The following is a 27075-nucleotide window of genomic DNA, read 5'->3' on the forward strand; positions in this document are numbered from 1 at the left end:
TCGATGGACGCAATCTATTCGTTTCTAGAGCCAATTGTGAAAAAAATACATATTTTTTTGGACCTGCTTTGGCATTACGAACATTGTAGCAAAATATGTCAAACAAACTAAGTATATCCAAACAGAAGTATTATATGTTCCTACAGCAGGAATGGGCAAACTACAGCCAAAAGAAAATGGTAAAAATATTAGAATTATATATAAATTGGTAAAATAAAGTACTACTAATTAAATATTGTTGTTTTGGTGCCACTTGACTCAAGTGTCCCTTTGTGTATCCCCTATAAAAAACTATATTTTTTATGCATCACCGTGTACTGTGCTCAAGGCCAACAGTCAAACAGCTTTTCAAAATTTGTATCCACTTGCATTTTCTTAAGCAAGTGTTTATTTTGTTTATCAATATTTTTATCGTATTTTATGCATATTTGATCTCCCTCATATTGTCAACTTAAGTGCTTAAAACGAGGACCTAATCTATTTCTTTACTTTCATTCAGAGTGTTTCAAAACCAATTTGAAGAAATTTATCAATTTATAAATACATATAAAATGAAATATGAACACATGCATTTATTTGTTTTAATAAGTGCATAGGTCAATTTTATGTTTTCCTCGAGTATTGACAATGCATTGAATTTCAGAATATTAGCAGATTAAAAAAAAAATTAAATCAATCATTTTTTTCTTCCTGGACAAGCCTCTGTGCTAAATTTTTCCACCAAATGCAACCCGTGACTCAAACATTTTGCTTACCCCTGAACTAAAGGCATAAAAACAACCAATGCAGTTTCTACATTAAATAGGATTAAACATTATTATGTGTGACATTTGAAAATAAGTGCCGGTTAAATCAATTAAGACAAAAGTAATTTACCTCTTGTTTTTTTTTCTCTCCAAATCAAAACAAATATGATTTGAACGTGTTACATGTCACACAGTGGCAAGTGATTTTTACAACCATATGCAGTTGTACTTTTTGTTCAATCGGCCGTATGTGGCCAGCGGGCTGTAGTATGCCCACCCTTGTGCATTGGAGACAGGATACGTTTTACCTTCTGATGACTTTCTGACTATTTGCACACGCAGGAAAATTAAGTCCACAAAGCACAAGGAAGGTTCACGAGGTCAACAGATGCGCTTCAAAAAACGATGCGTGCCAGCTTTTGTGGCTCTTATCCGCCACAGACTCTGACGTACGCGTCACTCATCTACGTATGCTGAGCTCAGCATCTGGCAGCTGCATGATGCGCAAGCTTCTACTGTACCACCTGCGCACTCACAGATGTTACAGTAGCGCTTTGCAGGTGTGACCCACGACACTCCAGTTTCATCTATATGGGAATGAGAAACTATCAGAATGTTGTCTCGAAAAAAATAAAAATAAACATGCATCATGTTTGTTTGGGTGCGGTCTGAAAACGTAATGTTTTGTGCTAACATCATTTCCTTTGGCGGCGATATGAATTGAGACAGTTGTCACTTGGCAGCTTGTAAACACTAACCAGCATGTTCCAAAATAGTAAAATGTTTCTATGGGTCTAGGATACACAAATCGTTCCAATCTGATTTTGTTTTGTTTTATTATCATTTACTATATACCGTATTTTCCGCACTATATGGCGCACCATGTTATAAGGCGCACCTTCAATGAATGATATATTTTAAAACTTATGCCATACATAAGACGCACCCCATTATAAGGCGCTATAAGTGCATGCTGGTTCAAGATCAGGTAATTGTGCAATTTTGTAATTGTAATCCTGTGCAGTCCTTCGAGACATTTTTGGGATTAAGGGCTATTTACGGTAAATAAATGTGACGACTTGACTACAGTAGAGAATGTAGTTACTTTATGCAACCTCTAGATGTTGCCACGCTCAAGGGAATGTCAACAAAGCATTCAAAAAGGTCAAACTTTATTAACAAACAAGCTTTCCACAACTCCATTCACTCCCAAAATAAATAAACAGCCGTTTTATTATTTTCTCTGAGGTAAAGCATTTTCGTGACACATCTTTAACATCTTTGAACAACATCGGCATAACATTTTATTTTTTGTCCATTTAGTCAACACGCAAAGAAAAAAACGTCTGATACTGTTATTTTAAATGAAACGTTAGTGCAATCGCAATAAAGTGACACTCGTAATGTGCAAAAACAACGAGTGCAAAGCAATAACATAATAACTGTAAAATGTAAAACGTAAACACACAAAAGAAAAACAAAGATCACTCTATAAGCTCCTCATCGACGAATCCCTCGAATTCTTCTTCTGCTGTGTTCGAATTGACCATATCTCAGTGAATGGGCCATCCAACACGTCCGGTGTTTTTGTGCCAGCGCTGTTGCCTTCATACGTATAGTTATCGTACTGACACTTCTGCTTGCCGCTCTTTGTTGAACAACCCACTGTTCAAGTGTCTCCTCTAACTCTGGCCATCTTGCTTTATTGCCACGGAAACTTTGTTGAGTTTTCCTTACTTGGCGGAGCTTATCTTCATCCTTTCTCCACTTCCGTACCATCGATTCATTTAAGTTTAACTCTCTCGCTGCCGCTCTATTGCCGTGTTGTGCTGCGTGACTGATCGCTTTGAGTTTAAACTCGGCGTTGTACGCGTGTCTCTTAACAGGAGCCATTTTCTTATACAAATGCACGTATGAAAGAGAATCTCGCTCTCTCTCTCTCGCTCTCTCTCTCTCTCAAACGTGACATTCTGAATAATTCTGCGTTTGTTTAAGGTAAATTGTGCTTTACATCTTCACCAGTCATAACCCTGGATTCAGACAAATACTGTATTTGTTGAATATGAATTAAGCAGTTTAATGGAGTAGCCATTTTGCCACTTAGTAAACAAATACAACACGAGCCCCGGCAACTACCAATCGTTTAATATTTCCCAGTATGCACAGCGCGAAAAATGGAGTCGGCGGCTGTTTCTCGTAGTTGCGAGACCTTGCGAATTTAATATTGAGCCATATATAAGGCGCACTGTGTTATAAGGCGCATGGTCAGCTTTTGAAAAAAAATAAGACTTTTAGGTGCGCCTTATAGTGCGGAAAATACGGTATACTAAATCTTGTACTGTTCTTTTGTCTGTAGTTCTGGCGAAATAATAAATATTATCAAGTGGGCTCTTGAGACAAAACATTTTTGATTGATTCAAAATTTTAATAAGGACTAATACGTCTAAGTATAAAGTCAGAAATCTGATTAAAAGAAGGTCATATGCGGGGTTCTACAAGGTTTCATTTTTGGACCACTTAGTTTAAATAAATTCTGGAAATTTTGGAGGCCAAGACTGAATCCTATAAAAATTCCGATGTGAACTAGACATAAAATGTTAAGACACATCCAAAGGAAATCTGGTAATAATTTCATATTAAAACCAAATGTTTAGAGTAATTATCATAATTATAGTTATAATAAATCAGTGCAAACAATTTCACTACCCCAAAGTTCAACTAGTCCTCTTCTGCGCATGTGGGACATTTGTGGCGTTCACACAAGAGATCAAGCCGCATGCATACAAGTCACATTTAGTTGGAAATCTGAAAGATCTCACCCCCAAAAATCGTAATTGAGCTTGTGAACTTTGCCTAAGATACAATTATGAGTGGAATGTGCTACTCCAACAGCTGTTACAGAAGACATTCACTACGACTGCATGCAACATACTAATACACAATCGCAATGATTTGTATAAGGAAAGGCCCAAAGCGATATTTTCTAAGGAATTGTAAAAGTAAAGTAAAATGTTAAGCGTATAAAGATTCAAAAGTAATTTTATTTATTATTTATTTTATTTTTTGAATTAATTCAATGGTAAAAAAAAATTTGCATAAATAAATGGATCGCATACATAGCTTTTGGATAAGAAATTATACAGATCTTAGTTCTCAACAGTAAATACTGACCAATTTATGTTATTTCTAATATACAAAACTTTGTATTTTTGTGTTGAATCCAAAAAAACATTTTGTGGAATCTCAGGTCACATTTTGCTAAGGCTAATATTTTTCCAGAAACGTGTAAGTGACTCTTTTCATATATCATTGACCAATCTTAAGTGTGAAAACACCAACCTTAAATTTTATAATCATGCATTTAATTGGGTTTTACTTAACGTAATTATTATGACCAGACACCAGTAATTTTATTCTTTTTTTTTTTGACGATAAAGAGAAACCGTTTTGCTTATTTTCTGGGCCAAACCAGTAACTGAATAATAATTTATGTTTACGCTTCATTTCAAATAAAGTAGTTTTTGGTCTTAGAAAGCAGTGTTTGAAAAGTAAGTCTTATTTTGTCCGATTGATCACAAAGTAATCAAGGGTTTTAAATTAAGTTCTGTTTTTAGCATTGAAACAAAAGATAAAAACACAAACCCGCGCTCAATGACACATTTATCAAAGCCCCGCTCATTATTTACTTAGCCTAGTGCATCCTGCCTACTGTGTCCGATTGGTGTTGTTATGTCGTTACATTTTGCCGGGTGTCCGAGTCAGGGTTTTTTATCTGGTTAGCAAAACAGCCAAAAACGAGATTTGCCGTATTGCAGACATCCTAACATAACAATGTAAATATCCCCCTGCATGAGGCCAAAGGACACGTCTTGCTCGTCTCATTGACCCTCTTCCTGAGGAAAAGAACAGCAGCAGGACTGAGCGACATTGGAAAACAGGGCACGATTAATCTGGGCCTGTTTGTTATTCTTAACGAGGCACAAGGTGAGCAGAGAGCACAATCTTCCTATTTTAGAGGAAACTTGCAGGGATGCGGTGCTCTTACCTAATGTGACAGTCATGTTTTTGAAGTATGAAATATGTGTTACGCTGGTTTTCAGAAGACTGTGAGAGTGAGTGCCTTATGTTGTGTAACATGTGGCACGTGCTAAAAAGCTCGAAGTCCGCGATATCAATCTGGGCACTTGCTATCTGGAATTTTCTGACACTCTTATCCACATTCTTCATCGGGGCATGTCTGCGTCGGGAGCCTGGTGTCTCCCCTTCCATTTTTACATGGCCTCCATCGAAAATGATACTCGGGTGGCCCAACACTCAATTCTTGACCCTGTCTGTCAAAAGAGCCCCAGGAAACAGGTTTGTGGATCAAAGTTGAACACAGAGGTCATAGGGGTTATCCTCCTGGTGGGCTCATCAAATTGTCAAAGAAGTTTCCGAAACAACACAAAACGTCTTGCACTGTGGCTTCTCTATGAAATACTTCCTTGTGTCACTTATTTTGCCGAGGTCAATACTATTCACCGTGTCTCCTCAGACTATGAGGTCATATGTTAAGCACAAATATGAGGAAATGGCTAATCCCAGAGCCTCTGGCCTTAACAACTACAACTTCAAACACTTTTTTAGGTTCTAGCCACGAGGATCGAAAGAAAGTTTCTTTTTTGAGCAATCTCCAACTTAGTGGAGCTCTTGTCTCTCAACAGTACTTCGGTAAATTGCTTGGACTGATAAAGACGGGTGCCAAGGTCCAATTTAAAAAACACCCAAGAAAGAGATCTTTTAATTTTCGCGGTTACTGGGGACCAGAGCCACCCATAAAGAGAAAATGTTGCAATTCTTTTTTGGGGTGACCTTCATTGGAATGGACTTGTCAACTTACAGAATGAGAATCACAGATAGATAGATAGATAGATAGATAGATAGATAGATAGATAGATAGATAGATAGATAGATAGATAGATAGATAGATAGATAGATAGATAGATAGATAGATAGATAGATAGATAGATAGATAGATAGATAGATAGATAGATAGATAGATAGATAGAGAGAGAGAGAGAGAGAGAGAGAGAGAGAGAGAGAAAAGAGAGAACAAATTCAAACTCTGTACGTATTTTAAAGTAATTGAGGATCAAAGCCCTGCCGACAGCGCGAGAGAAAAAAATTAAAGCTCAATACTTATTTTAAATTGTTTTGTCGTTTTTTCAGGAGACGGCACTGCAAAAGAAATGCAGAGCGAGAGAGAGCAAGAGCGAGCCAGAGCCAGAGCCAGAGCGAGAGAGAACAAAGGTTTTGGCATGACAAAGGAGTGGGACGTAAACTCTCAACAAGATGCATAAAGTAACGCAGAGTATGTGTATGATCACAGTACAGTATAAAAGACACTATAATATGAATTGGCCAATCAGAGATCTCAAGTCAAAGGGTGCTGGCCAATCGGCATTAATCTTGGCTGCAACCCAGCCCCACTATCCTCCTCTCGCGCAGTTGAGCAGTTTAGCTGACACGTTGTGTTTTCCCGAGAGCAGTGCTTGTTAACATGGGTAGAGATAACGTTTATTTGTTTTTTTTTAATTTTGTGTTTTATATGGAATGGCCAATCGGCCTGAGTCTTGGCTACGCAAAACTTTCCTCAAGGGTGGTGGACGCATTCATTGTAGTTTTTTTATTCGATCTTTTTTTACATGTATTTTTTTACCGTCAAGGAGTGAACCCACAATAACTGAAGCCTGAAGTAGCAAGGAGTCTCAGTATCACAAAAAACATCATCATACTAGGGCTGTCCTAATGGGATTAATGGGATATATTGAAAAACTATCGAATATCTCACAAAAACTCAACATGGTAGAGATTTCCTTATCAGATTGTGATATTGGCCAGATACCAGTACGCCAAAAATTTAAAACCTGTCTGAAAAATCTCCACCACAATCGCTATTTCCTGATTGGATTGTGATATCCGCCAGATACAGCCCTTAAAAATAAAAAATAAACTGTCTAGTATCTAAATACCTATCCTGATCCTGGTGATACTGGCCCCATATCAGACCCACTCGTAACCTAATAATAATGTTTAAACTAGTGCTCATTCACCCTAACTTGCCTTTATTGGTGGTTCATTGACACTGATGATCTAATTAAAAAAAAAAAAGTTTTGTCTCTCGCAGGCTGTTTGCGCAACTGTCTCATCTCCCGTCTGGGTGATTGATAGTCCTGGATGTGACTGTTTACGACGCGCTCAGAGCTTCTCTGAAAATTGCGTTGCGGCACGCTTAATCATTTTCTAAAAGTGCGCGTGTGGTCTGAGGGTTCTGAGTTTGAATTTGGGCCAACGGTACCTAACACATTCCAAAATAATATAAACGCGCGATTAATAGAAGACTTTATATGGAGTTTGTTAGGAGTTCTTTAGCCGACAACTTTTACAGGATGGAACCTGGCTAATGCGCAAAAGCTTGGCTAAGGTCCAGCTCAACCAACTGTGACCCAAATAAAAACAATTGCTATAGAAATATGATAGATGGATATATATATATATATATATATATATATATATATATATATATATGTAAGGGTAGAGCTCTTTCAGTGCCAGGTTTAGATGAGAAACCAAAGCATCTGTTAACATTGTCGCAAGAAAAGACTGAGTAAATAAATGATAAGAAAATGGAATAATGATAAAATAATCTTTAAGGGATTTAATTAAAGCTGGAACTTTACTTTTTAGAAGTATTATTGACTTAGTAAAACTCCGAAATAAAAGAAACAGAGTCACTACATTAGCATCAACACATTAGCTGATACAAAAAAACAAGCTTTTAAAAATTTAAGTTTTGGGGGGGAAGAAATAAATTCAGCTTTCAGGCGTTAAAGTTAAGTCTTTACTTTTTTTGTCTTCCATTCAGTCCATTAAAGACTTGGTAGAACTGAAAACTACATAAAATGAATGTCATTTTTAGCCACGTGTGCTTCATCACGTTGGCTGACACAAAACAACTAGTTCTTAATAGTTTAATACTATTTTTAGGAAACCTGAAAAATCATCATGGTACAACTAATATACATCCACTTTAAACTTACAATCAAAGCCATTTTAAGGGCTTGAACCATAGAAAAGAGCAGTTACATTTCGAAAATGCCGGAGGCTTTCTTGCTAGCATTTTCTGAATGAATGTGCCAAGTGACAAAGGTAAACCTTTTAACTGTCAGCAACAAAAAACATGAAGGGGTCAATTTTGAGCTACATTAGTATCAGCACATTAGCCTACGCTAAATTAATTTTGAAAATGTTATTATTATTTTTTAGAGGAAAATAAATCATTGAAATGACAATTCTTTATTGCACAATGAAATAACATAAAATTAAACTGTTAACTTACAACTAAAGCTGTTTACAGAGCTTGACCAGTAAATAAGAGTTGTTAACCTTAGAAAAGGGAGGCTTTATTTCTAGCACTTCCTGAATTAATTTGCCATGCTACAAAGCTAAACCAAATAACTCTTAGCAACACAAAACATGGAAAGTTTATTTTTAGCTTGATACGCATCAACACGTGAGCCAACACAAAACATCACCCTTTTATAACTTTCTGTTTTTAGGAAATAAAACCATAAAAATATGACATCATTACCATTGTCAAATAAACTTACAACCGAAGCAGTTTCCAGGGCTTCGACAGTAAACTGTAAGCTTTAGAAAATGGAGCAGGCTTTCTTGATAGCACTTCCTTAATAAACACGTCATGTGTCAAGACAAATTCCCTAATTAGCAAGAGAAAATATGACACGCCAGCGGTTCAAAATCCACAATTGTCTTGTCAACAATAACAAACATGCTACGATAAGCCAAGACATGCTACTTAAAATCTTGAAACCCTTTAAGGAGAAGATAATTATGAGACCATAAAAAAACAATTTGGTGTACCTTACTGATATTAAAGTGTATTACAGTTACTCGGGTAATCACTCCAAGTAAGGACAAATACTCAACAGATAATTCCAACGAATTATAATTATTCATTGGTTGTCACCTATTAGAATTGAACTGGAATATTTCCAGCCGCCATCCGGAAAACACTATTAAACTGTATTTGGAATATGCACGTTCTTGTGCTCTCAAATGGAAAATATCAACACAGCTGAAGAAAAACCATGTTGTGACCAACATAAAACAAGATGAGTATCACTTGAAAGTAGGCCAAAAGTCAAGTCTAATCTGACCTAAAAAAAAAATTTAAAGGTGAAAGGAAAAAGAGCCATGGATGTTGTTTTTTTTATGTCTTTTTCCTTAAGCAAGTCTTTTTTGTAAATGAGATTGAAGTGGACCGCGTTACAGCTTGTGGGGTCCGTTGCAGGTGACAGACCTCCCATAATTCTGAGGGGCTGCGAGGAAATCCGTGAAACTAGCTAGCTAACCAAGGTTTAACGTTTCGCAGGCGATCTGGGAGGGCTTCGGTGGAAGCTCGGAATGACATAACTGGACTTGCGTGCTATTTGGGCCCCCAAAGCCTCCTCGGGGAAGATGACTCGCACTGTAGAAATGTTTGCAGCCACCTGAGAAGAATTTTAAAACAGTACATTCTTCTGAAGTCTGAAGACATTCTGGACCAAGAATTAAAGACTTCCTTAGAGTTTTTTTCTTTTTTAGGAGTTTATCACTATACAAATAAAATAGAACACTTGTGAGTTGTTCCAAAAAGGGAAAAATTTCAGCGATGTGTATAGTGAAAGGAAGATGTGCAGAGACTGGAGCGTGGGTGGTCATATTTCTAGATCGGAATCATGATACGCGACTGAGAATCATAATTGAGAATGTGCCATGGAGCTCTCGTTTACACAGGTCTAACCTGCTGGGAATACACTCACGCAACAGTGACTACGAGTTAGATTCACACACTATTTTTTGACAAGTATGGTAAGTTTCAGAGATAAAATTTCAAGGTGATGGATAATTTGCTTAGGTTGGCCACTGGGAAACTCCTCAGGGGACAGCCATTATGATGAACAGTTTTTCTTTCTTTTTTTGTGTGTTTTTTAAATTAAGTAAAGGATTTCATAACATTACTTTAAGAAAAGGAGACCTAAGAGTAAGAGACCTGGGCAGCAATGTAAATCTTAAAAAATAGGACAAAAGAATAATTTTTAAATTTTAATTTAAAATGTCTTTTTTTCTTTATTTTATTGATTTGAATTGCAAGGACAGAAAAATCTCATCCTATTGTAAGAATATTTTTTCTTTGTATCTATATTTTACGTATTAAAATATTTTTTAAAATACTTACAATGATACGAATGGTGTAATATTGATGGTAGATTTTTGTTACATTGTTGAAATAAAAAATATTTAGAAATCGTTGCTAATAATGACTTTTTTAAAACTTAATTTAGAAACGAATTGTATTGAAATAACAATGCTCATTATAAGGAAGACATTTATCACTTTAGGAAAGAAAATAAGTTTAGAGTTACAAGTATACATTATGAGTAACGATATCTTAATGTATTGGTGATATTCTTTTACACTAATCAACGACTATGCTAGAAAATATTGCTATTTATGAGTATTACTTTTCTGAATTCATTATATTTAGTCTACCATTTGTTTCTAGTTTTTGTCAAAACATTCTTCAAACCCCATGTTAAGGATGAGTGGTATATTCCTCATTTCACAAGAGAAAATAAGTGACAGTGTTTCGTTTTTTCAAACTTGTAAACATAAGAATACAAAATAATTGATTTTTTTTTCTTAAATGTCAGAGAACCATAATAATAATTTACAAAATATATAGTTGCATATTTTATAAAGTTACAAATTACATGGAAAAAGGATACAATGAGCATTGTTTTTTTCTGCCAATAAGAATATATATATATATATATATATATATATATATATATATATTAGCAGTCTACCGCAATAGCAAAATGGGAGGTTTAAAAAAACACAAATAGCCTAGTGATTAATACAAGAATCTAAGCTCTTAACAATGAAATGGGGCGGCAGTAGCTCAGGAGGTAGAGCGATCGTTTTAGGATTAAGGGATCCCAGTTCGAATCCCGGCTTGTCCGTGTTACATGCCGAAGTGTCCTTGGGTAAGACACTGAATCCCCAATACCCCCAATAAGCAGGTTAGCGCCTTACATGGCTGCACAGATCACGGCCGCTATTGGGAAATGTGAAGCACAATGTAAAGCGCTTTGGGAAGTCATTGACTTGAAAAGCGCTATATAAATGCAGATCATCATTTCATTTCATGAAATAACGTCAACTTTATTGTTTCAGATATGCACACTTAAGCGCGAATGTAACAGGAGCACTTTAATGATGTAGCGCGCGCACCTGGAAGTACTTCATCACAGGTTAAGGGTCAATGCTTTTGGACCTGACTGACAACATCTGTACCTCAACAATGTGTAATGAGAGAAAAGATGAAAACGAGGGAAGAAAAAAAAAAAGGAAACACTGTCTTGCTTGGTCTAGCCCTTAGCACTTTTCAGGAACAGCAAGAGAAGAAACTCTTATTTGCAGTACAGTCCGGAGAGATGACATTAATGCTTTTCTGAAGTGGGGATGGGGATTGGAAAGTGAAATTGCCGAACAATGGGGGATAGAAACCTATGGTAATTTACTACCTTTTTTTTCATTTCAGGTGATTTGTTGATTTTGTGATGTGATGTTTGTTGTAACATAAATACTTTCCAAAACCCAGGTAAAAATATTAAAATAACAAAATGGTTCATAGTACACACAAATTGATTTGATAAAATTATAAATAAACATATACAGTATTTAAAGGGAAAAATCAAATTTTATTAACCTTTGCTGTGACGTTACACCAGCTGGTATAGTGGAGTACCAGGTGGATGCAGAGCAGACAGCAGATTTGAATTAAAACCCATTTTAAAACTTCTAATTGAAAGGATTGCTAAGCCTTTAGAATATTTCCTTGCTTTCATCTCCTTCTTATTCCTAATATTTGTGCCGAACATCTATTGGTAACAGCCATGTAACTTAGTGATAGTGAGGATTTGTGTGCCTTCTTTGTATTTTTTGATCGTGGCAAGCTTTGATTCTATGGTTAATATGTTTTCGCTTTTCCCTGTGAACCTTGGACCCGTACCAAATAAATACAGGTAAAACATACAGTATGGTATCCCTGACTTTTCCTCATGTTTTATACGCTTTATTCTTCACATTTCAGATTGTGTACGCCATACAGAAAAACATTCTAACAGGAGAAAAAAATGGGAAAAATAACGTTCCTTTTTTGTTAGACTGATTACGTCTTGCCCATTTCAGCTCAAAACCGGATCGTCTCAGTCACTAATGGGGAAGACAAATTTACCATAAAATTGCTAGTATTGTCGCAGTACACTGCACAAATATTAAATTTGATAAATTAAAAAAAAACAGTTTAAACCAATTAGCTTTGTTTTTATTCTACACACATACATTGCTTTGAGTAAATAGGTGTCACGTTGTGTTTGTAAGGGTTATTATCGCTTAGTAAGTGGAAATTGCAATTATTAATAAGGGGAGAAATGGGCTGAGAATGACAGGTATGGAAAAGCATTGTATGAAGGAGTTCATCCAATAGAAAATCTGTATTTTTATGATTCCGTGACTTAGCCAATAGCAGGGCTGCATTTTATATGACGTTACACAATATAAGGCAGGCCTTTTTAGAGACGCAACTCATTATATGCCCAAAAAAATTCTGAACATACAAAATAATCATTTTTCAATGTCATATCGCGGGGAATTTGCCAATAAGAAGGGCCAAAAATCATCTTATTTCACACCTTAAAGGACCTGTAAAGAATTTTGAACTTTTTTATTCGCTACTGCCATCTCCTGGTTTGTGTCATCATTGCAGCGTCTGTCAGCTCGTTCATGTTGCGCAAGCAGGTACGGGCATTACATTGACTCGCTCGAATAAAATTTGGCTACTTTAACTTTCTTTGGGTTTGGGTTGGGGTTAAGACTACTTGAAGCAAGCCTTTTACTCTTGCCATTTTCAAACCAGACTAACAAATTGAAACAATAAAACCTGAGGGGACGGGCAGAGATTACTCTCCATTATTCCCCCCATTCATCCTACCCATTATGTTCCGCCCAGAGCAGCTAAAACTAAGATAAAAGCAGAGAGGCGCAGTGGAAAAAAAAAGCATAAAAGCTATTTGAGCAAACATATTTGAGGTGGGAAAGACATAACCCGGGGATCTACTGTGTACAATTTCCTTGAATTAGCGAAGGGCCTAGAAATCACCTGGATTTCCAAACCTCACCCAATTCCCAACCCGACTGATAACTAGTCCGATGTCAGCGTGTAGTCTTCACATTCGAAAGAGGTCACAATGCTTCCCGAGCTCAGAGAATCGAGAAGAACCTGAGCGTCAACATGTCTCTAAGAACGCAAGTCCAGATTGAAGCAAGGTCGGGCTATTTAGTCTATTCAGCCGCCGCTCCTCATAACATCTACGGGGGGCACTCGGGGGGCCTTCGCCTCGGTGCTTATCGAGGCGTGCCAGACATTCTCTCCAAGCGCTTGAGTTTACGGGTGCGTGCTCCGGCCTGAGCATAAACATGTGAATTTGGTGACTCCGAATTCCAAACACTTAAAGGGTCCGCCAACCGAAACGACGGGAAGGCTTCCTGTTTTCTCCTGAGGTTCTTTTGAAAGAAGACACTCTTCCCCTGCCCCCTTTCTTTTGCAAAGATGAATGGAAAAGTTTAATAAAGTCGAAAAAGCTTTCCAGGTGATGATTAAGGACCTTTGGATTAGAAAATCACAGCTTTTGTGTGCTTAACTTGTTTTTAATGAGCCAAATTCCGAAAACATGCAGAGCTGCTTCCTGTTGTCGGTGGCAAGACTTTCCAAAGAGCAAGTGGTGCTGAAATGGGGAAGGAAGACTTTCGTAGTGTGTAAATTCTTAGGATTTCCTTTGCTATTTCACGGTTTAATTATTGAAGATTATTTTAATGGGTCCATAGCATACTTTAATCCATTACAAATGCCATTAAAATATTTATAAAAATCAGAAGAAAAGAAGCAGTCATGAAAAAAAAACATTTTTTTTCTCAATAGGATTAAAAATTAATTTTCACGAAAAAATTAGATTTTTTTTTAAGCAAAAGCAATAACACATTGAATATTGACACATTAAGGAAAACATTACTCTTGAAAAAAACTCTCTAACCTATTGAGTATTAAAAATTAGTTAATTGGGATTACTGTGTGTATTTTACTCATTTTTCAGTTGCTGCTGAGATTAATTTTGTTCATCAAATTAACAACAAAAATTTAGATGGGATTTTTGATGAAGGCCATTTTGAAAGCAAAAGTCAATAGTTTTGATCTTTAATAATAAATTCTGTGCCTGCCGCCAATCTAAATGCAGCATTGTGGATATTATTGATTTCATAGGTAATTAATTAAGCAGCAAAATATACATTCAGTCTCAGGGGGCATACATTTTGCTATCTGCTGTCCATTGAAAATAACATCACAGTAGCACAGTCGTCAGGTAAAGAACTATAATGCAATATATAACAGTATTGTAATAGCTCATTTTTAGAAAAAAACAATTAAATTTGATAGGTTGGTATTTAAGACGTGTGCTCTATAATAATTTTATTGGCCATCAATTACCAAAATGGCCACCCACCTTGGATGGATTTAAGACAGGTGGCTATTATGGTATACGACACTAGTCCCTTAATTAGATCCCTAAAGCGAAATTGCTGTAAAGCAGGGGATAGAAACCCGTGGTATTTTTACCTATCAATGTGAAAGGTAGCTCAGAAAATGATTAACACAAATACAGGTAGGTAGCATTACAACTACTATATTGTTTTATTGACGTCGATTAGCTTGTCTGATTTGTTTGAAAAGTCAACATAACCCATTTCCGGGTAACTGTAGAGAAACACGCGTCAAGGACGAGCCCAACAAATTCCGGTGTTGATCCAAATAAAAGGTACACATTGATAATTTGTTTCAACCACAGTGACGTGAGTGGAAGATTAGCTCCGTGTTGGGTCTTAAGTCCTCCATAGATCAGGAAACAGGCTGCGATCGAGATCGAGAGCGAGAGCGAGAGCGAGAGCGAGAGAGAGAGAGAGAGATAGAGAGAGAGAGATAGATAGATAGAGATACTCATCAGATACTTATTCATCCCCGTAGGGAAATTCACATAACATCAACTGCACTTTTATGAGTGTTAGAGTTCACTAGGGCAGATTGTTTTGTATCGCTGATAATTCATCTTCCCCTTATTTGGTAATAAAACAATTGGGTTGGCATAAACTACGTGAAAATTGAACAGTTCCAGTAAATGCTCAGAAGAACCTGACATTTTTGAAAGGTTCACAGAAAACTGAGTCGAAAAGGCTGGCCACGCACCGAGGGAGGCAAGACCCCATTACGGCAACAGCTGATTGTTCTCCAAGTCAAAACAACACACGCTCGAACCTCTCTGGAATGGCATTGTAATAACAAACAATTCGGATTTTTTTCTGGCTTGTGCAATCTGAACGAGCAGGCTGTGGAAAAGCGGCCAGACCGCGGCTGTCGGCGTTATGAGCCCGACGAGGAGGGGGTGGCAATAACAGGAACCGCACAGTGGCCCCTGCAGTACTGCAGATAAGAACGTGTCTCAATGTGGAACCATAGGGTAGCAATAAGTCTCGTAAAAAAAGTAGCAGTAATGAATAAAGCTAATAATAACCCGGCAATGTAAACTCGGACGTCTAGTGTAGACTCAAGAGGCTGTGTTCCAGGAAGCCGGTCGTGTTCATAAATTATGGATCGTGATTGGCAGAGAAATAGCTGGTTACATTAAATAAACTAAAATGAAATATAAAAAAATCAGTGGTAACTGGCCAAAATGTTTTATCATTAGATGACGATTTTTTTTCTCATTTTACTAGCGAATTGAAAAAAATACTTTCAAAGTATTTTCATCGGTGGCGAAAATTATAATTTCTCAGGCATCGGTACTCTTAGAGGTAGCAGAACTATACATTACAAGCATAATGGGTCGCAGTCACCAGGCTTGGCGTTGTCGGCCTTCTATAAGAGCAGTATGACCGCATGCAGCTCCAGAGCCGCTTGTACACGAAAGAAGATCTTTATCCATTTTGTTGGTATTTGACATAAAACCTAGCTGAAAGACACTCCCAGAGGCCCAAAGTACTACTGTGTAGATTTGGACGAAAATCGGTTCCGCCGTTCCGGAGCCTATAACACACACACTCAAATCGAGATTTAGATAACAGTCTAGATCTAGACGAGTTAGACTAGTAATGGATATTTATTGCAGTCTCATTATTTCCAAGCAAACTTAATCAAAAAGGTGATGTTTTTTTTTTGTTTAATGACAATGTTATCACTGAAAAGGTAAACTTATTTGCAGCAGAACAAGTTTTACTTCAGGAAAAATGTGTTTTTTACTTATGTAACTACATTTTTCTAAGTGGGCTGTTTTTTGGTGTAAAATAAGGAACACTAAGGGGAAAAAAAATAATCTACATATACTGTATACTCGTATATAATGTACATATACATACATATATATATACATATATATATATATATACATACATATAGTATATATATTATATATAGTATATATAATACTGTACGTATACATAGTTATATACCACAGCCATATCCCCCTAGTGGGAGGTGGCTAGAGTCATTTCTGACTCTTTTGGGGAGATTGGGAGATTGATTCAGCGGAAGGGATTCCCAGCTGAGCGAATCATTAATGGGAGTCATTAGGTGACCAAACCCCCCAATTCCAACCCCTAATGCTGAACGCCAAGCAGGGAGGCAACGGGTACCAATGTTTAAGTCTTAGGTATGACTCGGCATATATGTATACATAGTACATACATTATACATTATTGGTTTCATGTTATCAAGATGTATTTAATGAAAAAAAAGAGGAAAAATTAAGTTAAATATTTGTTTAAGATTTTAAGTAATTTGAAATATTTTTTCAAAAATATAAATAATATTTATCACACTTTACAGAGATGTAAATCCAGAAAAAAAAAGAAAAATACCATTCAAAATGATTTAAAACAATGCTATACAATTTCAGTGTTAAAAGTAAAAAACTTAAACAATGTTTTTATGTTACTTGAAATAATCGAAATACATAGAAAATTAGGTAAAGTTAAAACATTTTAAAACATTTTTTATAAAATACAAAATAACATTTGCAAATTAATAATTCACAAAGAAAATTTTTGAAATGCAAAATTTTACGTGGAAAAAATTTACCTATCAGGAAAACCTAAGTGGATTTTTTTTTTAATGTAAGAGGAGGAATGCTTAAAAATATTTATGTTACTTAAAATGTGTTTTTAAATGAATCATTAAAAAGGCACATTTTACTTCAAATTTGTAGTATTAAAATAACTTTCTGAAATATTAAATACGATGTATCATATTAAAGCAGAAAATATTTCCTGAAAATAAATAATAATCGAACAAAAATCTCAACTATTTTATAAATCCTGATGCGTGTGTGTGTGTGTGTTTGTGTGTGACTTATAGGCTTCAAAATGGCTGTACCGATTTTTTTGAAAAAGTACAGAGTTGTACATCTAGCCTTGGCAAGTGTTTTTTGCCAGTTTTTTTTGGCGATACCAACAAAATCTGCTTCTGTGTAGTCTGTTTTCAAGTGTCTCCTATGCCCTATAGTGGGCAAATTGGGTAGACCACAGACCATTCCGAGCAGCCGAAGGCAATCTTTTAAATGCCTGGACATGCGGGACAATTTTGCTTGTACCAATTACAAAAGGGAGAAAAACGATAGAAACTTTTAACAAAAGCACTTTATCATTTCATAAGACAAGCAGAACTATGACACTCAGTCTGACCACCTTGCCCTTTTCAAAGCTTTGATGTCATGGAAAACATATGACAGCAACCCCAGGAATGCCGTCTCAATCCTCCACCGTGAACGCCCTCACACACGCAAAATAAATGGAAAGGGATATCCGTGACACCTAGACGTCTGTTACCGCTTCTACGTGCGAGTCAATAATGAAAATATTGTGAGAAAAATCAAAGATTATCCCTCAAACTTTCTATATGTTATGTAATTAAAAGCGTATCGTTGTCAAACATAGCTGCGTGTTTACCCAAACACTGAAGGAAAAAAATGAATCATGTTAATCATGCCTGTGGTTCACGGGGACGTCCACTTCAAGGCCTTTTAATCGCTAGACGCAGATTAATTTTCTTTAAACACTGATAGCAGCTCTTGCGTAATACACCGCCAACTGACTGAAGTGCTGACAGCAACAAAAAATTATGGAAGCTACATCTTGCTTGAACTTGGATGCATAATTTTATGGATGATTTGTTAAATTTTGAGCCTGCTAAATGTGGAGATTTTTAGAAGAGTTTCCAAAATACTGCATTTTGCGATTCGTGACGACAAAAACAGGATACTGTACTGCTCAAGTTGCAGTCCCTAATTTGACTAATTTTAAGTATAATTTATCTTTCATGTTGTCTTAAACTTATTTTTTAGATTTTTTCAAAAATGAGGAAAAATCCTTTAATATGTTCATCATAATTGTTAAAAACTTAAAATGACAAAAATAAAAACTTATATTTAGCATATTTTACCAAGGAATAACACCTTTTTCTAGAAAAAGGCCATTTTATTACCTTTTTTATTTCATTTTTAAACTTCCTGAATAATTTAGTTCTAAATCTGAACTATTTTTACACAAGATACTCAATCATTTTTATCTAATTCTAAATATAATTCCTGAAAAATAAAGGATTCAAGAAAAATACCATTTATGACGAAAAAAGGCTGACTAAAAACATTTTTATTGGTAAAAAATACCATTTTATTGTTTTACTATTTTTTTAAGTGGACTTGAATTCAATATGAAAGAATGAAAAAAACTGATTTACTCTCCAACTTTTGCACTAGCACTAGTTTTGCTTCCAAAACACTCTGCCATGTTCTTGGAGGGAACTCGATCCCAGTTGAACTGAAGGACTTTGCCATCATGAGGCCAAGGCAACATTCCCACCACTCCCTGTGAGGAGTTCCCCGGCAATCATGACAACAAACCTGTTCTGAGGAAAAGAAGACTTCAGAAAGCGCAGTATAAACACAACTCTGAGTTGGAAAATGCTGCAAAGCAAACAAGCGCCACCTTAAGTATTTTTTTTTGGTCCCTCCTTTTATCATGGAGTCCCCATTAAGAGTTTAAGAAACGATTATGACTGGAGGACATATTTTAGGGCTTAGTACTAATGATTAAAAAGGTTACTATGGGAGACGAACCAACACGCTTGCTCACGTGCGGCAGGTGAGCCACATTAGAGCCTTACTTCCTCGAAACATTTACCGGTAGGTATATACAGTAGGCCTCCCCACCTTTTTTCTCTTTGTTTGTGGTGTTAAAAAATATGTTTTCTGCCCCTCTTTAGGGCATTTTCTCCACTATACGACATCAACAACAAATAATTTTGAATGCCCAAAGTCATTGCAAGTCGGCTATATTTTTTAACTTTATTAGCTATGGGTCCCAAGGCTTGCTGTGATGATAAAGGGAGATGCAAAAACATTAAGCTTGCGATTATAAAGACCTTTGTCACCGATTCCGTTCATAACTTTTATGGACAGAATTTCTAGGCGCAGCCTTGGTGGGGATGGAGTCCGGTTTGGGGGCCTCAGCATTGCGTCACTGCTTTTTGTAGATGACGTGGTGCTTTTGGCTTCCTCAGGCCGTGATCTTCAGCTATCGTTGGAGCGATTCGCAGCCGAGTGTGAAGCGGCCGGGATGAGGATCAGCACCTCCAAGTCCGAGACCATGGTACTCAGTCGGAAAAGGGTGGCATGCTCCCTCCGGGTTGGGGATGAGATCTTGTCCCAAGTGGAGGAGTTAAAGTATCTTGGGGTCTTGTTCACGAGTGAGGGTAGGATGGATCGGGAGATGGACAGACTGGTCGGTGCAGCGTCTGCTGTCATTCGGACCCTGTACCGGTTCGTCTTGGTGAAGAGGGAGCCGAGCCGCAAAGCTCTCAATCTACCGGTCGATCTACGTTCCTGCCCTCACCTATGGTCATGAACTTTGGGTTATGACCGAAAGAACACGATCCCGGATACAAGTGGCCGAAATGAGTTTCCTCCGCAGGGTGTCTGGGTTTTCCCTTAGAGATAAGGTGAGAAGCTCAGTCATCTGGGAGGGACTCTGTGTAGAGCCACTGCTCCTCCGCATTGAGAGGAGCCAGTTGAGGTGGCTTGGGCATCTCATGAGGATGCCTCCTGGACGCCTCCCTCGGGAGGTGTTCCAGGCATGTCCCACCGGCAGGAGGCCCCGAGGGCGACCCAGGACACGCTGGAGAGACCGTGTCTCTCGGCTGGCTTGGGAACACTTCGGGATCCCGTCGGATGAGCTGGAGTAGGTGGCTGGGGTTAGGGACGTCTGGGCTTCTCTTTTAAGGCTGCTGACCCCGCGACCCGACCTCCGATAAGCGGAAGATAATGGATGGATGGATTATAAAGAAATGCATACATAAACATCATTAACCTCGCTAACCAATCAACAGTTGCGATGATTATTAATAATTGGGAAGTAATTAAAGCAACAAAGTCTTCTTAGGGCCTGATAATCCTCAAAAGTGGTGGTTTGAAAATAAGTTTAAATTTAATCTGCGTACCCTCCTCCCCTCTGCACCCACCCCCAAACTCCTCTGTACCAGCTCAAGTCACGTCACAAAAGAGGTAAATACAACTCAACTGTTCCCTACATGTACATCCATTTATTTAGTCATATACAAATAATTGGTAATTACTGTGTGTCCCAATGCTTGCTGTGTGTACTATGTACTATCTTTTATTTAAATATTTTTAATTGGCGTACCACGGGTTCTATTCCCTTCCTTATGGCAATTTTCCTTTGCAACCCGAACCTCAGAACGGGTTATTGTTGTATACCAGGGGTTTACTGTATTCTATAACAAAAATTTAAGAGCAAAACAAAGCCATGTTTTGTAATGTTGCCTTTTTTAACACATTTAGGGGTTATAAATGTAATAACACAAAAATGTTATACAACAACATTTACGCGTGAATGGAAAAAGTAGGACTTTTGTAAACGCAACAATGATATTCTTACAGAGCACTTAAGTGAAATTGGATCGTTTCCTGCGGCACATCGGATTTCTCACGCTAGTCACGGCACAGTAAATGCTTGGGGATTGTATGCATGGCAAACAAGAAAAGTGTATTAAAGTTAAAAATAATAAGTGTTTGCAAAACATTGCTTTTGTGATTATTATGTGATTCTACTTTGGTTATTATGCCTGAGGTTGTTCTTAAAATGAGGCCAATGGAATAATTCATGAAAATAAAGGTAACGTCAGTGTCAATCTGTAGGAAATAAGGCTAATTACGCGTTTTGTAAACAAGCCAGGCAACCAAGGCAACATGCGTTACCTGTTTTAAAGCACCCGCAGTTTTCCAGGTCCGCATAACCAGTTTTTAGGTTTTCCTTCTACTGGTCAGGTAGCGTGACTACGATGACATGGGAAATGTCGTTCTCTAGGAATCGGTAGTGACAGGGTGAGCTTTTGTTGTTAATTATTATCTCAGAGTAGGAAACGTTCCTCTCGGTTCTGCAGTTACTTTAGGGCACACTTGAGGTACAAATATTCAAGAAGGAATTCACGTGGATTACAATATTAAAGGCACCTTTCCAAGTGTGCAACTACAATCTGTGCAATCATAGAAGCAGTGGAAGGAATCTAAAATGTTTAATCAAGTTTGGACCCAATGGTTTAATTTTCTGAAGAAACACAATTTTTAGATTTGATGTTACTGAATTTTAGAACATAGGCAAAATGGCTCCAATCTAATGGTGGTCGTAATGTCTGGACATGCCTTTCACTGGCAGGTTTTTTTGAATATTTTTCTTTCTTGTCTTTCTTGTCATAGTTTTAATTGTATTATTATATATATATATTTTTAAATTGTTTTTCTTTGAATATTATCTCTTTTATAATGATGTTTATTGATATTATTGATATAATTAGTTATATTTTTCTCATTTTAAGTATACAGTATTTCTTTTGTTCCATTTTTTATTGCTTCTTTTAATTGTTAATCATAATTATTTTACTGTAATTGTTTTAATGGTTTTCTTTCGTATTTTTTTTAATTTTTATAATTTAGTATTTTTCTCTGTCTGCCCTGCATCTGGCTGGCAACCAGTTCAGGGTGTCCCCTGCCCATTGCCCGAAGACAGTTTTGATGGTCTCAAGCACCCCCGCCACCATAGTGAGTATAAGCAGCAAAGAAAATGAATGGATGGATATTTTTTATTAGTATTATTATAGTTGTTTTTATTATTATATTTTTATCATTTTCTTCTAGAAGTATTTATTTTTATTATAAACAAGTGTTTTTCTATGTATTACTAGATAGATAGATAGATAGATAGATAGATAGATAGATAGATAGATAGATAGATAGATAGATAGATAGATAGATAGATAGATAGATAGATAGATAGATAGATAGATAGATAGATAGATAGATAGATAGATAGATAGATAGATAGATAGATAGATAGATAGATAGATAGATAGATAGATAGATAGATAGATAGATAGATAGATACTCTGTTCATCCCCGAAGGGAAATTCACATTTCCAGCAGCATCCCTGAGCTGAGAACAATCGAGAACAATCGAAAATAACACGGGAGCTGCTGGAGTGGCTGCCATTCGTGACGGCGCCGGAAGAAACGATTCAATTTGAATCATGTACAAACAAACAAACAATAATATATATATTATTTTTGTTATTACTGTTACATTTCCTATTTTACAAAATTCTTCACATTTTTTCCACTGGACTTTTTGCAGTCTGCGAACATTGATTCGAAATATAAAAACATTTGATATAATACTTATAATGAGCACAACTATTTGCAAACAAAAAATAAAATCTTACTAAAACATTTTTTTTTTACGTTTTTCCCATAATTTCTAGTTACCCCCTTAGTTTTTCTCTTTTTGCAGTCTACATTCGGCCAGCAATCCTATACATGCGGGCCACTGAAACTGAACTTTGTTCATCGTTATAAATCCACCGTCACATCCTCACTTAGTGTGTGAACGCAAAAAAACATTTTCTCCAGTTGAACCAGACAAAAGAGAACATTTCTTTGGAATAGCTGTAATAACGACATAATTCTTTCTGCGAATGTTCCCTATCACCACGTGATGACACAACTGTCTATAAAGAGCGCTAGACATGAAGCAGCATTCCGTACACCATGCCCCGCAGAGGAAGGCGCTCTCAAGATCACAGCATTTTTAAGTGACATTTGATGAGCCTTGAAAAAATTACTCAACACACAGCATCAGTTCCAACATGCCAAACTCGTAGGGAGGGCGGTCAAGGCCGTCTTGTGTTGACCATCAAAGCAATGACCTACATCTACAATTTAAAATTCTAAAATGGATGAATGTAGCAACAGTGCACTGTTGTTGACATCTGATTAGAGTCGGTCTCATGGGGGCTCCTCGGATTACGATCAGCACCCGGCGTGACATCTGATTTGTAAAGGCTGTGAAATCTAACAGTAATGGCAAAATAAGGGATTTGTCATCTAGAAACCAAACACCCTCATATTCTATGCGCATATTTCCTCCCCTGAATAACTGATTGGGTGTGATTCACTTCCTAGGAATGTGAGATGAACCCTGATTGAGTAAACTATTGACAATGTGGCATTCCCAAATAAGGGTCCGAGCATTCCTATTGTCCTTCATGTTTACCAGTTCCGAAAAATGACTCAACCCAGCAAGAGGTGAGGCAGTATCACCTTTTTTGCGCATGATGTCATTGTCGGGCACCATCGTTGGTCAAATCGAAAGGTTGCAGACCATTTGGATTGGTAATTCGTGTTTTAGAAAAACAATTAAAAATCAAGACTCTGTATAAAATACGATTTTTTTTTAAATCATTTTGTTTATTAAATCAGGGGATTGTGTTTTAAGCTAAGAGCTACTTTTTTTGTTCCTGAATAGCCTAAGATGTCACCAGTTTAAAAGGCATTTTAAAAATAACTTATTACTATGTTATTACTGTTGTTTTCATTATCAGGAGTAAAGTAAAAATAAGCCTTGTATAAGGGCACTAAGTTATTTACATACATAAATGGTGGGCTCATTTTAAAAACAATTTTGGAAGAATTGATCATGTATTTAAAGACACTCATTGTGTCAATCATTTCCCATGCCAGTCAAAAAAAATCAAATTTCCCCAAAAATCCCAATGACTCATCATATTTTCAGCACTGGTCCGCAGGTTGCCCGGGTGTTCTTAGGGGCTGTATTGTGCTCGCAAAGCATGTTGGGAATCCCTATATCAAATATTTAGTGGGCTACTTAAAGATACTTTGATCATTTTTGTCCAAATGTATCTAACATAACTAAAACTGATTAATGATGAATAATTATTCCGAATGGGGCAGCACTGCGGTGCAGTGGTTAGCAAGTGTGCGGCACAGTTCCAAGGTCTTGGGAACCTTCTGTGTGGGTTCAAATACAGCGGCTGAATGGTTAGCGTGTCTGTGGTACAGTTCTGAGGTCATGTGATCAAATCCAGCTACCAGCCTTCCTGTGCGGAGTTTGTATGTTCTCCCCGTGCTTGCGTGGGTTTCCTCCGGGCACTCCGCCCACATTCGGAAAAAGACAAATAACGCAGGAGGAGATCAAGGTTCTGACAGACAAGCTGAAAGAGGGTGTCGCCATATGCAGGCAATACACAAAGAGGTAAGTATTAGTTTCAGGAGCGAGCAGCAGCAAGTCAACTGCAGGAGAGAGAGTGGGAAAGGTGAGATGGCACAACATTCATTTGGACAGGTAACTTAAAATTAGTTTTATCTGGTTATATCAGTATCAGAAATATTTTATTAACACTCCACTTATTGAAACATGAATATTTTGTTTGTTTGTTTGTACATGATTCAATTGTTTGTTTGTTTGTAAATGATTCAAATTGAATCTTTTCTTCCGGCGCCGTCACGAATGGCAGCCACTCCAGCAGCTCCCGTGTTATTTTCGATTGTTCTCGATTGTTCTCAGCTCAGGGATGCTGCTGGAAATGTGAATTTCCCTTCGGGGATGAACAAAGTATCTATCTATCTATCTATCTATCTATCTATCTATCTATCTAAAAAAGACTGAATAATGGTATAATCCTTAAGTTGAAATATGCCACAGGGCAAATGTCAGGTTGACTAAAGAGACTTGGTTTTTAATCATACTATATAAACTTCATGCACAATAATCATAACTAACTGCACGATCAACTAATTAAAAAAAATTACATTGGCATCGCTACGAGGTACTTTTTGATTATACACAAACTATTTCCCGCTTCCACATGAAATAATTATGGGAATTATAGTCAGAGGAGGATGCCATTGTCACCTGTCCAATCCTGATGTAGATTCAACTTTTTTCCACCTTTAAAGTGCCAACTAAGATGGTTAGAATAAGCATTAGAAATAACAACTTTAAGTCTTGGTTTCAGAATTTTTTATGCTCCAATTATTTGCCTTACATTTTACGAATATTCAACCAAAAAATATGGTAATAAAATACAGCATATTTCGTACTGAATTAATTTGATATGGGTCCCAAGGCTTGCAATGATGCTCAAGTGAGAAACAAAGACACAATAACCATGTAAACGAAGCTCATGATTATCAACAAATACGGAGAAAGCACACCCATTGTTACCTTCGCTAAGATGCATGGCCGTAATTGATCAACTATCGAGAGGCTATAAAAGCGAAATAATAATAATAATACGAATACTAAAGGCATGACAATGCTCAGAAGTGGACGTTTTAAAATCAGATTTTATTTTCAATCACCGTTTCCTACACCTTTTGCATCCACCCACCAACACCACTGTACCACCCTAAGTCAAGTCACACCAAAGTTGAATACAATTTAACTTTATCATGAATAACTGTTCATAAAGTTATTTAATCAAGATGTACATATATATCATGTATAAATAGTGCTTACTATATGCCAATTTGTTTTTTTAATGTTTTAATCTCGGGTACGGGTTTGGTCCGCATTAGCTACCCATTACCATGTTTCTATCCGTTGCTATACAGTAATTCGCTTTGTGATCCCCACCTCGGAAGGGATTAATGCCGTATCCCGGGGGTCTACTGTGTATGCTTACTTTCAAACTAGAACATTGTTATCTGGAAATAATCAAGAACTTTGCATAATTCCGCTAACTAGCAACCAAACAAAAACACTACTTTTCAACCATCACATGCTCCGACCTGCTCAGCACTTCATGTGAGTTTGTTCTCCTTTACAGTCTCTCTCTTGGGATTTCTTACAAAAGGTAACCTGCACAAACAATGCTCAATGGAAAACGGGATTACTCCGCAGAAGCTGCCAACAAACAAATAACAAGAAAGTAAGCGCTTATTGCACGTTAAAACGTTTTCTGAGAAAATAACAGGAGACGGCTGCGTGTGTGAACAACACATCACGGCTACTCTCAAATGCTTTGCTAATTGATCCGCACGTAATCTAGTTGCATGAGCAGTTTGTGTGCAGGTGACCATGGCAACCAGGATAACCCGAGGCAGGAAGCGCTGCTCGGACAACAGGATACGTACTGGCTCCGCCGTCGAGGGTCGAAGAATTCTAGGAAGTTATTGTAATTTGTGGAATGGGCTCAGGAATGTTAAATGTCTGCCCTTTTTTTTTTCGTTCCTCCCCCTTTTTCGGCCTGAGTCATACCACGTTGAGGGGCGAGGGGCTTTGATGATATCGCCAGGCTTTTGGATGTTCCCCTCAAAAATGCCATTGATGGAAGAAAAGAAAACACCCTCAAAACATTCAGTCACGGACACAAACATAGCCTGGAAAAGAATATTTTAACATGCAGGTTCATATAACTGATCGTTATAAATATTTATAATGTTATCTTGGCTGGGCAATTTTTATGACAAATTAAAATATAAAGACAAGTTGTTGATTTTGTGTACTCAAAAAATTAAGAATCATCTATCATGACAATTTTATTTTATTAGGATTACTATTATTTTAGTAAGGGTATTTGTTCTTTGGTAACCAGTCCTCACTCCTTAAAAATAGCAATTTGATGACAAAAATAATTAAACCGTTTTGATATTAGTATCAAAACAATCTCCCAGCAAAAATGTGTTCATAGTTGAAATATTGGCCCTGCGATTGGCTGGCAACCAGTTCAGGGTGTCCCCTGCCCACTGCC

The 27075-nt window shown here is 37.0% G+C and overlaps 1 protein-coding gene and 1 long non-coding RNA gene across 3 annotated transcripts in view; one reads left to right on the forward strand and one right to left on the reverse strand.

Moving 5' to 3' along the window:
- Positions 1-27075, reverse strand: part of LOC148371051 (uncharacterized) — a 54930-nt gene that overhangs the window by 24462 nt on the left and 3393 nt on the right. The window lies entirely within an intron of this gene.
- On the forward strand, positions 24546-26916 carry LOC148371053 (uncharacterized). The gene is made up of 3 exons (XR_015849616.1): positions 24546-24636; positions 26152-26253; positions 26374-26916. It is a non-coding gene; the product is annotated as an uncharacterized LOC148371053 (long non-coding RNA).

Source organism: Urocampus carinirostris, chromosome 2, assembly GCF_059441175.1.
Source record: "Urocampus carinirostris isolate Australia breed hairy pipefish chromosome 2, RoL_Ucar_1.0, whole genome shotgun sequence".
NCBI classification, from domain to species: Eukaryota; Metazoa; Chordata; class Actinopteri; order Syngnathiformes; family Syngnathidae; genus Urocampus; species Urocampus carinirostris.